Source organism: Numida meleagris, chromosome 2 (genome assembly GCF_002078875.1).
Source record: "Numida meleagris isolate 19003 breed g44 Domestic line chromosome 2, NumMel1.0, whole genome shotgun sequence".
Taxonomy (NCBI): domain Eukaryota; kingdom Metazoa; phylum Chordata; class Aves; order Galliformes; family Numididae; genus Numida; species Numida meleagris.
Genome location: NC_034410.1, coordinates 66,843,829 through 66,859,116, shown reverse-complemented (window position 1 = coordinate 66,859,116; position 15,288 = coordinate 66,843,829). Strand labels below are relative to the sequence as shown.

General features: G+C 39.8%; 1 long non-coding RNA gene across 1 annotated transcript; it reads left to right on the top strand.

Moving 5' to 3' along the window:
* LOC110394558 lies at window positions 5,738-9,667 on the top strand. The gene is made up of 3 exons (XR_002435713.1): window positions 5,738-6,161; window positions 7,032-7,099; window positions 8,193-9,667. It is a non-coding gene; the product is annotated as an uncharacterized LOC110394558 (long non-coding RNA).

The following is a 15,288-nucleotide window of genomic DNA, read 5'->3' as shown; positions in this document are numbered from 1 at the left end:
GACCTGGAGCTCTCCCATCGTTGTGCATGCAGTGAAGGAGGCGGGACAGGCTCTATGAATGGCCACGGGAAAGCATTAGAGGCTCTGATGTTTTCCCTTCCTACCATCCAACTCCACCTTTTCTAGGAAGGCTGCATGACCCATCATCTCATATGGCACTGGTCATCGCACGTGGGCTCCAAGTAGCAGCTCTTTGAGACGTGTTCAGGCTGCATGTTAGGAAATACTACTTCTCTGAAAGAGTGGTCGGGTGCTGGAATGGGCTGCCCAGGCTGGTGGTAGAGTCACTGACCCTGGAGGTGTTCAAGGAATGTTTAGACGTTGTGTTGAGGGACGTCATTTAGTGAGAACTGTTGGTGATAGGTAGACGGTTGGACTGGGTGATCTTGTAGGTCTTTTCCGACCTTGGTGATTCAAGGAGACAGATCACTCAAGAACTGTAAAAATATTATGACATCTCTTCACAAAGAGACGCAAAGGGTTTTTCAGGAGTCACTTCAGTTTCTAGAAGACAATTTGCTCATTAATTTGTATATTCAGAATGCAAAGAAAAATATTGTTCATGTGATGTGAGTTAGCAACAATAATGAAATATCACTGAAGTTATTTTAAAATTGTTGACTCTTTTAAAAACATGTAATGATTTGTGAAAATTGTAGCAAAGGGTAACAATATTAAGCTAAGTCTTTTAGTGCCCTTTCATGTATCATTCTTAGGTTGTTCAAACTGCAGTAGTGAACAGTAAAAGGAAAAGAAGAGAAGCTTTATAGCCTGAGAATTGTGTGGTCTTTAAATGTTACTCATGTCTTGACCCAGCCTCATCTCTGCCAGGATGCTATCAGCTTTCCTTCTCTTTCAGCATTTCCTCTTCAGCAGCTGCATCTGCCTCTCTGCCTTCTGTTTCTGTCCTTTCCTTCCCACCTTCTCCACCTGTTACTCCTGCCCAACACAAGTGTTTGTGCCTCAGTTAAATTCCAGTGCCGCTTTCTATGCTCTCAGTGAAGGCAGACCCCAACTGCCCCATAGCACTTCTGTGTGGAGAAAGATCCTCTTAACTCACTGCTTTGAAAAGACCATTTCCTTTTAGTCACCATCATGGTCTGGAGGGAGATTGCCATACTGAAAGGTGTTTATTTTACCATGCTCATTTGTATTCCGTCCTTGAAAAGCTGTTTAATGTTTTTAAGCCCTCCCGATACTCTGTCTGAGATTATTCTCAGCATCTTTAGTTACCATTGTTTGGCACTCCAGAATATGCAAGACAAAATAAGCTATTCAAAGAACTACCCAATGAATGCTGTCATCGCCATAGCAGGTCTTATTACTGTACATTTTTAAGATGTGAAATGGCGAACTGTTACTTTATTGAATTAGCATCCAAGTAGATTTCATTTGTTCCTAAATACCAGTTGGAAAACAGTAAGTGGATCCCATTTCATCTTTCCCTCTAAGTAGGCTCATTAATTTCAGCAGGGTAGGCCTAAGAAATGTCCCATTCAAAGGAATGATATGTGGTGTTTAAAAACCTGTGAAAGATTTTGTCTACTCACTGAGAGTCTTAACATAATTATTATGCTTTTGGTCCATTTATATGAAATGTTGCAGTGCTTCTTGTATGAACACTAATTCAGCTCTCTTGTAATTCAGTGCATTGGATCTAATCTTTTTTTTCAAAACCCTGCATTGTCAGTAATATCTTAAGTTTATACTATGATTTTCTGCTTAGTTAAATTACTCTAACAATAAGAATGGGAACGTGTCATTTAATACTCATTTCAAGTGGAAAAAAAAGAAAAGAAGAAAAAGAGGAATTTGAGCTATTGGCAGAATGCATGCTATGAGTTCAGATAAATAGAGACACTTGTTTTCAATCACTGAAAGCAGTCATAAAACTAGATTGCAGCTCAGGCTTCAAAAGTAAATGATAGCTTTAGATACTTTTGGTTTGGGAAATCTTTGAAGCTTAATTCTCAGCATACTTGGAAAAGAAAGGTGTTTTAAAACATACCAACTTCAATATTCTATATGCGGAAGTGCCTTGCATTATTAATGAATCTAGGAACTGTATGTTTACATTATCAAGGGACAAGTTTTGTAGCATTTAATTGCTGAGAGAATACCTGTTTGTTCTCATGGGTAGTGCCAAGGAACGTGAAGGTAGCTGGCCACAAGCAGGGAGCCTACAAGTAAGGCATTTGAATTTGAGCCCGGGATAGAAAGTGTGGGGAGGCAGGGGATCCTGACTGTCAAATGTAAGTCATCCTGGTTCCCAAAATGACATTGTCATGATGTAAAGCTGACTAGAGGCAATTTTGAACTAAGCAATAAAGCAAACTGCTTCTAGTGCAGTCCCAAGTTTACTCATTGTTCAAGAACATGGAAAGAGTTGTAATTTCATTTCCATGTGTTATTGCTCAGAAAGAAAATAAGTAGATGATATTTTCACCCCATAAATCAATAGCACCTTGTGTCCATGCAGGGATGCAAGATGTTCTCAAGAGTTGGGCTATGAGAGCTTGGGGCTGGTCTGGTCTCTCTGTTGTGTCCATGGATGTGCTTTAGCTCTTGCTCTCACTCGACTAGCCAACAAGCTGTCATTCCTCAGTCCTACATCATACGGAGGCTCTCATCTCTTTTCTTTCACAGCAGTTTCTGCTGGGTTGCAGGGAGAGAGCTTGCAATTATGAAAACTGTGTGTTTTATTCTTCAGAAACATAGAAAATAATATTAGAAAGATCGTTCAGCTCTACGTCCTTTCATTAATTTGTCTTATGGTAATTGTTCCCATGTAACCACTGAGCTCTCTAGGTTTCACCTGGCTCAAGCTTATGCCCTTATAGCTGAAAAACAGGAAATTCCAGGGATTTTATTGGAAACTACTTTTGTATAGCTTGGCTTTCAGAATTCCTTTTTGAGAAGAACTTTCCCCTGTTTCTGGATGTCTGCAATGTCTGGAAAACTAATTTAAAGTTTAATACATCTTTTCTCTGCTGAGATAGCTTAGGAGATTCTTGTAAGTACCTTCTAATGTTTCTGGAGTAAACATATACCTGACTTGATTAATTACAGGCTTCCTGGCATTTAGAGATCCTTCTGGAAATGGAGTGTAGGAACTGTAGTTGCTGAAGCAATTCTGAAAATCCCACCTATTGTTTCTAATGATTAGTTCTTTATTTTTTTTTAAAGAAAGATAGTAAGCATGATGTGAAGTTTTAATAAAGGAATACAAATTTCTCTGCTATTGTAAAGTAGTTAAGGAACAATTTCCAGTGAGTGGTTTAATTTTGCTGGCTTGTTCATCAATAACAACTCTGTGATTTCACACTGTTGATCTAACCATCAGATAGTAATTAAATTACTCTACATAGCCATCTCTAAGATGTTACAGTACTACTCTCAGAGGCTGACACAAGGCAGTTCTGGAATAAAATTATAACTCTGACATAAAACATCAGTAGAGATAGAGTTTTTCTCTGGTGTTTCTCATGTGTTTCTGGAAAGGCCTTGGATTACCAAATGAAAATGAAGCTGTTAGTGAGTTTTTTTAACTTTCATTGAGTCTGTTTGAGTAGATGTGTTGTTTAAATAATAATAAAAAGCAGTGTAATTAGCTTCCCTAGCTGTAAATGTCTTCTACTTTATTTAATCCTTGCTAGAATTATCTTGAAAAGAATAGGAACACCTCTCTAAACTCCTAAGTCTATTGCTGCATGCGCAGATATCATTTTACTCTGCTTATTTAGCCACTGCTGCTTCTGTCAGACTCCCAGTTCATTCAGGGTATGACTGAGCCATTAATGTGGTGCTTGTGACAATCTTTATTTTGTCCTGAAACCTCATATTTGAGAGAGCATTTTCTGTCTTGCATTATGTCTCCAACTACTTTGCTGGACAAAGCGGGAGAGGTGAGGAATCCTTCCCTGTCCCCTTGGTGCACATTATGTAGAACTGCAATAGCCAACTTTTGCATAAAAGGACCTCTTTGGCCTCCACTGCAGTCAGAAAGGATGATAGCAGTGACTGACGGCTCTCTTGCTACATAGGTGACTCACTTCTCATTGCATTGTATAAGCGTAGTGAGGCATTACACTAAGCTTAACTTCATTTGCTTGTCTCAATGAGAGCCCAGAGATTTCAGGGATTTTTTTAGGAAGATAGGAAGTGTGGGATGCAAGACCAGTAACAGTCTTTGGAGGATCAAGAAACAAAGTCTGGATCCTCCTGACCTTCAGCTCGGTGCAACAGGCAGCAAAGCTCCATATGTCTCCAGGGTCCCATAATGCTGCCATTGCTACATGGTAGTAGCATCGCATGGCAGTCACTGACTAGGACAACTGAAGTTCATACTTGAGAACCTACAGGATCTCAATCCTGCAATATACTCAGTTTTCTAGGCAAGGTGCTTAAAGCTGTTAACTCCCACATCTGATTTTTAATTATGGTCTTTATGTCTGCCTGTAGCTAATAAGATATTCTCAAATGCTTCACAGAAAGCGCTCAGTGGGCACATAAAGGTTACCCAGATAAAGATGGGCTATTGCATAAGAAGTCAGACTTAGAAGAAGGTTAACAGAATTATTTAAAAGTCACCCAAATTAAGTAAGACATAATGATGGCTACAGTGTAGTGATATTCATGCACATCTAAAATTTTGCAATACACGTATGACTCATATGGAGACAGTGAGCCTATTATTTCAGTGATAATCAAATTGAATTTCACAGAACCTCATTTAACCTGGGTCTGGATAAAACTGATGGAAAACATCAGGATAGTGTCATTGTCTCTCATTCCACCTTCCCTCTCCTTTTGCACAACTGGGTTGGGCGCTAAAGACTTCACCTCTGTCAGAAAATACTGTCAGCAGTGTGGGAATCCACTGCAGTACTCCTATTAGCAGATGGTGGAATTACAGTTCCTATCCACAAGCAGCTAAGAAGATCTTGTATTGTTTCCCTTTCTCCTGAGTGTAAAGAACAGTGGATATAAATGTATATTCATCTGTGCATGTGAATATAAAGAACAAGGAGCACTTATTTACAAAACTGGTGATTATTTTTTTCCCAAAGATTTACATGATTACACTAATCTTTATGAAGGGCTTTGGACTTTCTTTGCTTTGTTTTAATGCATTAAAATGACCTATGTTTTGGATGGGCTGGAGGATAAAATGAGAAAACAATGATTGTTATATTAATAAGCACATATCTCTAACCTAAAGCCACTTCTTTTCCACCTACTTCCTTTTTTTTTTTCCTTTTTTTTTTCCTTTTTTTTTTTTTTTTTTGTGAATGTGACAGATGCAGAAAATTTCCTGGTAGCTTAAACAAACATATGGCAACCAAATATTTTTGGAAAGGTGCTCACAAAAAGCTCTCTCTCCTGTATCATGTATTAGCAATACCCTGTACATTGTCTAGGAAAGTTCCATGGCCATAACAGTTGTAGGACATAGGTGGCTGAAAAGATTCACAGTGTACTTTGGGCCAAGATGCATATTTCTGTTCTGCATTAGTATTATAGTCTATGCAAAATAATCTATTTATTTTAGTATCTGTGTTTTATTTCTGTAACTCCACCTACAGCTATTCCTTGAATGGTTTAAAAATGTATGCTCACAGCCCTAGGATTGCCTACAGCTGCCTGCATCAAGACACAGATGGTGTTTGAGCAGCTAACCCGTGTTTCATTAATACATTTGAGCCATGTCTGCTGACAGTTCCTCCTTCACCATTCTGATATGCATATTTTATTGAGAAAACACTCTCCTTGCTGCTCATTAGTCAACAGTAGTTTATGGAGGGTATGAGTGTCAGTGACATACACTGCTCCAGATTCCAAATGCCTCAAAGACTGAGTAAACTCACATTCAAGAGTTTGGGCAATTTGATGGTGTTTTTTTTATGCTAATCCATCGGTAAAATCAGACTGAAAAAATTTAAGCATCTTCCCTGACCGTGTGTCATTTGGGATGTTTCCCTGCAGGCAGAAAGGGGCTGGCAGAGCGCTGCAGGACCTGCTGCTGCCTTTATTTAAGGGAAGGTTTGGCACAGAAATACTCCCAACACTGGGTGCTGCGCTTCTTGCAAGCTTCCACATGGTGGCACAGACGGTTCACTCTTCCAAACCTCTCCGCCGGGCTGCAGGAGGAAGAAAACCTGGTGAGTTTAGTTCTGTCAACTCTTACGAAGTAGCTGTGGGACTGGAAGGTGTGCAGGGGGCATGCCCGTTGAATTCCTGCCTGTGCTATCTGGACACTCCAACTTCTACGTGCAGGTTCAGCATACTGATGCTACCTTTTTTGAGGAAAACTGGGTTTCAAAAAGTCCTCCTAGTATTGGTTTATATGCAGACAAATTTTCACTTCTCCTTGTTAAAGTGGTTGTTGTGATTTAATCTGGCAGGTGGCTGAGCACCACACAGTTGTTCGCAGTCATTCCCCACTTCCCAGTGGGATGGAGGAGAGAACTGGGGGAAAAAAAAAATCGAAGTAAAACTCATGGCTTGAGATGAAACTATTTACAAGATAGAGAAAAGGAAAACAATAATAGTTATGATGATATATATATGTATATAAAACATGGCATCACACCAGACACTGAAGAAAACAATTCCTTCCCAGCTGAAACTAAGACATAGTTAAACCTCAGCTGTTTTTATTAGTTTGTTCTGTTGTTCCATGAATAATACCTGCAAGGAATCGGCAGGGAGGGGAGGGGAGTGAAAAGAATTTCTGGAAGTTTCTAGAAGACAAAATTTCCATCTCATCTTCTGAAAGTTGTGACATAGGAGAGTCTTGACTGCATTTCTTGTAGACAGAAATGAAATTATATATATTAATATATATAAACTGACATTGATTTGCCCCTCTGCAATGCAGCTGTGTACTTATGCTATTCCATGAAGCAAACATTGCACGTTGCCAATCCTGCATGCTAAGTGTATGTTGTGGAGCCATCTGCAGCCGTCTCTCCACAGTGAAGTTCTTAAGGGTTGAGAGAATATTAACTAATTTTCTGTATCTTTCCCAGCAGTGGAAAAAGGAAGATCGATTTACAGAAGGAGAAAATCACTGGGAAGTAAAAGTGGAGCTTCTAAGGTACTTCATTTTCAACTTCAAGATCTTAAGCTGTAGGCCTGGTTTCCACTTATGTACCTATGAGGATATTTTGAGAATAAGTTGTGGAGTTCGTGGTCTTGTGCTTTACCAAGTGCCAGTAAAATAAGGCTGTAAATCTCTGCATCTCTCTGTGGGGTGGGAAATTCCCCTTCCTTTTCCGATATGTCCTCTCTGTAGTATTTATACTAATAAGTATCAGGCCTTGTCTTGCCCACAAGGATCTCCTTGGCTTGTCCCTGCCATTTCCTGATATCATGAGAACAGAAATCTTGCCCTGATATTGTTCTCTTCTCTACACCCGTGGAGTCACCAGGAGCAGAACCGGGACCTGCTGGGTGTTGATGCTGGTCTTGTTCCCACCACTTCTCCACCTAGTGCCTCCATCAAGAGAAAGATGATAGTGCTCCTGCCACTTTGCCATGGCCACTTGGCCCTCCAGTAGTGAAATGAGAATGTGTTTCCACCCTAAATACTGAGACCACAGCCACGAGAGCCCTTTGAAGGATCATCCTTGTTCCCCATGGTGGCAATGATGAGGAGGCTGAGGATAGCCTCCTCAGGTGTTAAGGCTGAGGAGAACGGGGATGGTGGAAGAGGGGAAAGAAGAAAGATCAAACAGTTGTGCAAAAATGATGCAAGCAGAATTCAAAAAAACCTCAAAACAACACTGGGTCTTAGAGCAGCTAGAGAGTATCCTCGTTCTCATTTCACTAGCCATGAAATACTAATGAGCCTAATAATATGAAATATTGGAAGGTGAGGGGTCATTTTTCCTTCCAGGAGAGGCCTTTAAGGGTTAAGAACTTGAAGGTGTTTTTTAACTGCTAATACATAAATAGTTGAATCAATCAAACTGTTCTGATTTAGAAATATTTTTCTGTTACAATTTTTTTCGCAATATTAATGTGCTGAAATGTCTATAGACAGGAAGACAGGAAAATATTTCCTTTTGAAACTAAGATACAGTGACATTTTTTTTCTTTAATCTGCTGTTTAATCTAGAGACTTGATAAACGTCATCTTTTTCCCATTACCAATTCTGACAACTCTGTTTAAAATATTTTGGTAACAGATATCTGACCAGCTCTTCTTAACTGACACTGAGTCAGTTCAAGATTTACATGTATTTCTGATTCCCAGAGAGCCTTAACAAGCACGGATGTTTCTGGCACCTCTCCACATCTGGGATGTGTTGCACTTCCAGGGCAGGCTGTTCTGCCCAACACCTTGGTACCCAGAAGGAATTACAACTCACCTGGACATGTATGCCAGCCTTCATTCGTTTGGCTGGTGAGCTGATGAATTACAGCACGTATCCACTTTTGTAGAGACATACTGGTGCTTGGTAAATCAAAAGGAAGTCCCTGGATTTCCTCACTTTGCCCACCATAATGCACAATAAAAATTACACCCTTTGAACTTTCATGGACGTAAGTTTGCCTCCAAAAATCAGAATGAAGAAACCCCTTGGAAGTGATTTGCCTCTGGCTGCGCAGCCCCAGGAAGCGGGCTGCTCCTATGCTGGCATACTCATCCCACGTGTTTGAGTATTCCCCTGGCATGCACTCAGAAAATCTGAAGAATCAAAGAAAATAATCCATAAACTGTGAGCAGAGTGAAGAGCTTTGCCCAATAAGGCTGGAGAAAGTTTCCACCATGAAGATAACCTGTTCAGCCTCCTCTGGTTCCTGAAGTGCCCTTGTGGAAAAGTGCTGCAAACATTACTGTTTTCCTGCTGAGACTGATGGAGTTGGAGACAGCATCTGTGAAATGAAATTACAGCTCTCAATGCTTTCTACTTCATCTGGAGGAGATTTCAAGAGATTTCGTGTAACCACTTTTAGTAATTTTTAATCCACTTGCTACTGTGGAAATTAATTAAGAGATTATGAAAACAGCAGTGTTTATGGGTGCTGGCTTGAGTCACACTTCCAGCATGAGTTCATGCTCAGACTACCTAACAAAGCCAATGGGAGCAGAGCTCCACTGTGCCTTCTGAAACAAAGTACTCAGTATTAAACAGTTGGAAGGTTTTAATAACTAAGAGAACAGTAGGTGTGTAATGGAGATCTCCAGAGTTTCTGTGTACACAACTGAAATGTCTGGAATTACCATTGTGGTGAATGTCGTAATTAGAGTTCGGACAACACTGTTTGGTTTGGAGTCGTCATGACAGAGAGGCAAGTTGAATCACCTCACTGTTCACATTTTATGACACATTTAATTCTCTTGGGGAGCACATATATTTGAAAGGAAAGCTGGGTTCCAGCTGTTAAGAAATGTAAAATAATCATAGGTAGCTTTTTTCTAAACTGAGATAATCCAACAGAACATAATGCCTCACCCATGGAGAGGATGTTCACGTTAGTGGGCCAGAAGGGTCTCAGGGTGCTCTATGGTCCAGTGCCTGACCTAAAGGACTGGCAGGTTGGTGCTAGACCTACCGCTGTGACAACTAAGTATTTTCTGGTGGAAATTCCACCAATGAGAGAAGTCTGGAGAATATTGTTTTCGTCTGATTTTATACTGTGTAATAACTATGCCACATTCAAGGCTCCAGATAAATTTATTTAAATAAAAGATATGTATACATTTATAGCAATTACCAGGAAGTGAGGGCAACCCACAGACTGATGTTACAGCTGAAAGATAGTCTGAGATATTTAAAGGTAAAAATGCTTGAAAGGGCTCAACTCTTCTTTTATCACCTTCAAAAGGAAATTTGGGAAAAGTATGCAGAAGGGCATAGGAGTGAGAGGAAGTGGCTATTAAGGCAACTAAAAACCTTTATTTACAGTTAAATTAAATGGTTCAGCTGCCCTGGAGCATGTCCAGAGAAGGGCAAAGAAGCTGTGAAGGGTCTGGAGCACAAGTCTTATGGCAAGCAGCTGAGGAACTGGAATTGTTCAGTTTGGAGAAGAGGAGGCTCAGGGAAGACCTTACCACTCTCTACAGTGACCTGAAAGGAGGTTGTAGTGAGGTGGGGCTCAGTCTCTTCTCCCAGGTAGCAGCGATAGGATGAGAGGGAATGGCTTTAAGTTGTGCCAGGGGAGGTTCAGGTTGTATAGTAGGAAAATTTTCTTCCCAGAATGAGTGGTGAGGCACTGGAGCAGGCTGCCCGGGGAGGTGGTGGAGTCATCATTCCTGGAGGTGTTCAAAAAACATTGAGTGACACTGTATGACATGGTCTAATGCAGTCTTTGGCATGGGTTCATGGGTTGATGACTGGACTCGATGAGCTTATTGGTCTTTCCAACCTTAATGATTCTGTGATTCTGTGATTTAAACTCTCCTTTCTGGGTGTCCACAGAGGGAGCAGAAGGGTGGAAGGTGAGAAATGTGAGTGGTTCAACTGATAAGAGACCTTTTCCATAGGGACTAGATGGGAAGACTGTTCAGAGAACTAAAAGATCTCACTTGCTTCTACAGATTTAGCTGTTGTGAATCAGCTTACTTGATGTGAACCAGTTTTCTTGATAGAAGTATAGAAATGATCAAATACGGGGTACTTAGCACACGTATAGATAATGTCACGTTGTACTCAGGGTTTATCATATACACTGAAACGTATACAGTCACTTGAGAGGAGAAGAGACGGCAAATATTAAAGAGCACCTACCACAAACTTTGAATTTTTAATTCAGAATAAGTGTAAAGACAAAAATCAAGTCTCTAAGCATGGGTTTAAATCCATCCTCACTGGTTAATGCAGAGGAGATAAATGCTTTATAACTTGTGCAGTTTGGCTGTTCACAAAACCTCATTCACCTATCGGAAGTGCTTTTGGGGAAATGATCAGTTACCAAGTAGCAAGGATTAAAATATTTGTTTGAAAGTAGACATTTCTGCTCATGCAGGGAAAAGTTTTTCTGAGACTACTAAATTCCCTTAAAAACTAACAAAAACTATTTGTAAAATCAGTTAAAACTTGACCTTTAGTTTCAGTGAAAAAGAGAGTTGAAAAACATTTGGAAAATGCAGATTTTTAAATGTTAAATTAAGAGCTTGAAGGTCACATGCAGTTAAATTTAACACAGAAATTAAAAGCAGAAGAGATATTGAAATGTTGCATTCAACTTAAGTGATGATATGAAGACTAAAGATTCAGGAAAAAATCAATCCTTTTTGAAGGAGAGGAGTATTCTGAGAACATTGCTAAGAATTCCTTTGTGTTTCAGCAACTGAATTAAAACTCACCAGTGGGGCCACTAGGAAGCCAGTCTGCTTGGTGCTGTGGTTCAGTTCAGAGGGGAAAATAAGGGAAAAAAACGTTTAGAAGTTGAGTGTAGAGAGGCATCAGGAAAAGAAAACGATTAAAGAGAAATAGTTAATGGATTCACTTCTGATTTATTTTGTAGCCAATATTATTGGCATGTCTCTGTCAGTGCTTTTTACATGGCAGTATGGATAGGCATTGTTCTGGGCCTCAGAAGGAGATGAAAACTTTTGCACAATGAAAGAATAAGTGAAAAAAAAAAAAGACGGAGCAGAATGCAAATATAAAATGACCTTGTTCTGTGTAAGGGATGGCACTTTGAGCACATGGTTACTGCCACATTGACTGCTTGGTTATTGCTGCTGCCTAGGTTCAGGCTTATCCAACTACATCCACATTTCAAACATCTGGTTTGAAGGGATGCCAAAGTTTAATAGCAGCTGCCACTTTCTGTGTGCTTTTATGTGCTTTGAAAGACAGATTCATGCAGGATCACTTAAGAATCTCCAGTTTTTCCTGTAGATATTTATATGTAATCAAACTGCTTAGGTAACTTTAGGACATATATAGGATACATATTAAAAAAAAAAAAAAAAAGAGCTATGTTACAGTCCATCTGTAAGCCTAAGCATTTTGAGAATTGGCAAAACTTCTTAATTATATACCAGGGAAATATTGAAAATAATTAGTAGATATTGTGTAATATATCAAGTTCCTGATTATTCTGAATTTCAAAGTAAAAAAGTAAAACTATTTCTACTATACATGTTTGTAATTATCTGTAGTCTTTTATACTCACCCCTATCCTCATAGAATGCTACATATCATTTCAGAAAATTAGGACTTATTTCTACAATGCATCTGTTCTCCAAATGAATGGAAATTTTAGTCATTTCACTCAATGTCTGGTTTCACAGCATGACTGTAATAACAATGCAAAATATTTTGTGAAGTACCTGAATAACGTAGGCATTTCACGTAAGGAACAGATAGAGTAGTGAAATGATGTAGCAGAATACCTGTCGTGTCAGTCATTGTGCTGAGTGACTGGAACTCAATAATTTCACAGAGCAACAGGTTATACATGACAAGATGCATATTTATCTTCATGCCTTTGCAGTTTGCAAAGGTGGATCCACCACAGTTCATGCTTGCTTAAGTCTAACCTACTGAGCCCTGCCCTAGTTTCTCAGACCCACTCAGCCTCGTGAATTTGGTGAGTGCACGTTGATAGAGGAAGGCTGCTCCAGCGGCACCCAGTCCTGACAGGTCACATGGTGAGGTTCTGCTTGAGTTAACTTCCTCAGCAAGCTCAGCTGTGCTGGAAGTGAGGGGATATGAGCAAGGCAAAGGGGACCACAGCACTCATGTGCTGCCAGGAATCTTTTATGCTTCCACCTGAAGAAGAGCTTCATATGTCTGAGAAACAGCGCTTGGTCTGGCTGAAACATGCAGGGCTGAGTGGACCTATATAGCTTGGCCACCTATCTGAACAAAAAGTGGCCCAGACCTGCTGGGCTCCTGTACAGAATAACATCCACGCCACTAGTCCAGATCTGCTTGCACCATAAAATATGCTTGCACCATAAATTGTACCTGCTCTTGTGACAAACATGTAGTGGAAATAATATCTGAGACAGAAGGGGATACTTGCAAACGAGTGTTGCTTTTCTCTGATGGCTTCAGTGTTCTGTTTGCTCATTTCAGAATGAAATAGCCAACAGAAGCATCTTACCACTTTATTATTTTCCACCATCTCTTCGTTATATGAAAACATCAGAACTTTATTTAGCCTGTTGGATTATACTAATTAGCATAATCCAAGTACAAAGTTCAGCCTCAGGAAGGACACAAAAATATTGATTACCTGTCCTTTCCACCACAGAGCCAAAAATCACTTCTGTGCTGTGCTTATTAATATATGCTCATAGCAATGGCATTGAAATCTATCACTGTGATCAACCTTTATTTTCAGTCAGTCAATGGCCATTGACCCATGCAGATAAATTACCGTAGTGAATTTTGCAGCTGCTTGCTCAGACTCTTCTATCAATAGTTGACCTACTGAATGCTTATTCTTATTTTTCTTCTCTTCTTCCTACCAACAAAGTACAAAAGATGCACAGAGATTCAAAGAAATATATTATTAAGAAGCAGGTTGCAGATTGTTTTCCTGTTCTCTCCACAGACATGTGGTACCTTTCTTATTTTTACCTGTTGGTGTCAGTAGAACACCCATTTTGCTAACCTGAAAGGGAGAGTGGAATAGTATTTTAAATAGATGGAACTTCAGAAAAGGAATGTGTTGTCCTGTTGGCTACAAAAGACATTTCTCAGATTTTGTAAATAAAAATAAGATCTTCCTAAGTGATTGTTAGACTGTAAACCTACACAACAACATTTTGGTCTTGATTTGAATCCAAAAATCCCCATGTTCAGCTGGATAATATTAGATTTTCTCTGTCATGTGTAGAGACCTTCTCCAAGTATGATGTCTGACTCAGGACTTTATTACAGATTTTTGAGATTTCAGAGGCAAAATCTTATTCTGACTCATCATTTAAATAACTTTCAACTTGGAAAATGAAATAATTTCTTAGGTTGTCTTCAGGATTTCTTCTTTGCTATATAAAAATAAATAAATTGACAAGAAAGAAACGCATTGCAAAAATGATAAGTCAACTTATTTGTGTCTTTTGTGTATTTGATTCTAAAAGGGCATGATTTTTATGCAACTTCAAAACTGTTTTCTTTTGTTGTGTTAGGAAGCAAAGAGGGAGCGCTAGCAAGCAGATGGCCTAGTACTTACTGTAAAGAGCAACACAGAAGTTAAGGGATGTAATCTCAGTGCAAGTGTTGTGCCACTGAACTGGAAAATCTCCGAGATTTAGTTTTAGCCTGTTCATCCTAAAGTTATTGTTTAAGGCAGAATGTGAGTTCAGTAGATAAGTATCACACTTGTTGTGGCGGATGAAATTATTATTAAATGACATGATTCAATAGAGGGTTTTCTGAATTATTATTTTTTTTCCTACTTCAGTAAAAAAATAAAAGATACAGGCTAAATATATATATATATATTTTTTTTTTTTGACAGAACTGCAAGGCAAACTGCAACTACATTATTTTGTCCTTTGATATGTAGTTCTGCAGCTATCCATAACATCTGTGATTACACTAGTGTCCTGTTTCAAAGCAGTAATATGGTTTTGGGGTTAGTGTGTCGTTTGTCAGGGCCCTGAGGACACTGATGGACCATAATGCCATGACTAGCTTCACGTGGGGCCTACACCTGAGCCCAGCAGCCCCCATTTCAGCTCAGCTGGAGACAATGAGTCCTGGCCTAGGCTACCCTGTAAATGTACCAGTTTGTCTCCTGCTACTCTTGAGACTCTTAAAAATATTTTGAACAAGAAGTCTCTCCAGTGGCAGAGAACTCGGTAGAAGAGTCAGAAGGCTCTTAATCTTACAGTTGCTAGTAGGTGGAAGAGAACTTGCAAGCAGTGCTAGGAATGCGAGGAGGTGAAGGCCATTTAGATACCTGTGCTAGCCATGCTGTGTGTGGGATACAGCAGGAGTGTTCCATTACAGAGACCTACAACTGCCCTTTAGATGGACATGTACCTAGCCTACCAGGTGCTTGGACTGTTTGGATCTCAGGGCTGCTCTATGGGTCAGTTCAGAGGAGCCTGCATGTGGTGGGACCTAGCAGAAGACCACTATGTAGATACATGTAGGGACAGTTTTCTGGCCTAGTTCCTTCACCAATCAACACTACATGCTTCCTGTTGAGATGTTCTGCACTGCAGTCCTGGTAGGTGCAATGCTATTCTTTAAACGCTTTATGGATGAAAGGAGGGATGCATGTGAGTGTCCTGTTGCTGTTAGGGTACTGGATTCAGAGGAGAGATTATATATATTATCAGACTGTTGACTGCAAGGGCTGTAGTAC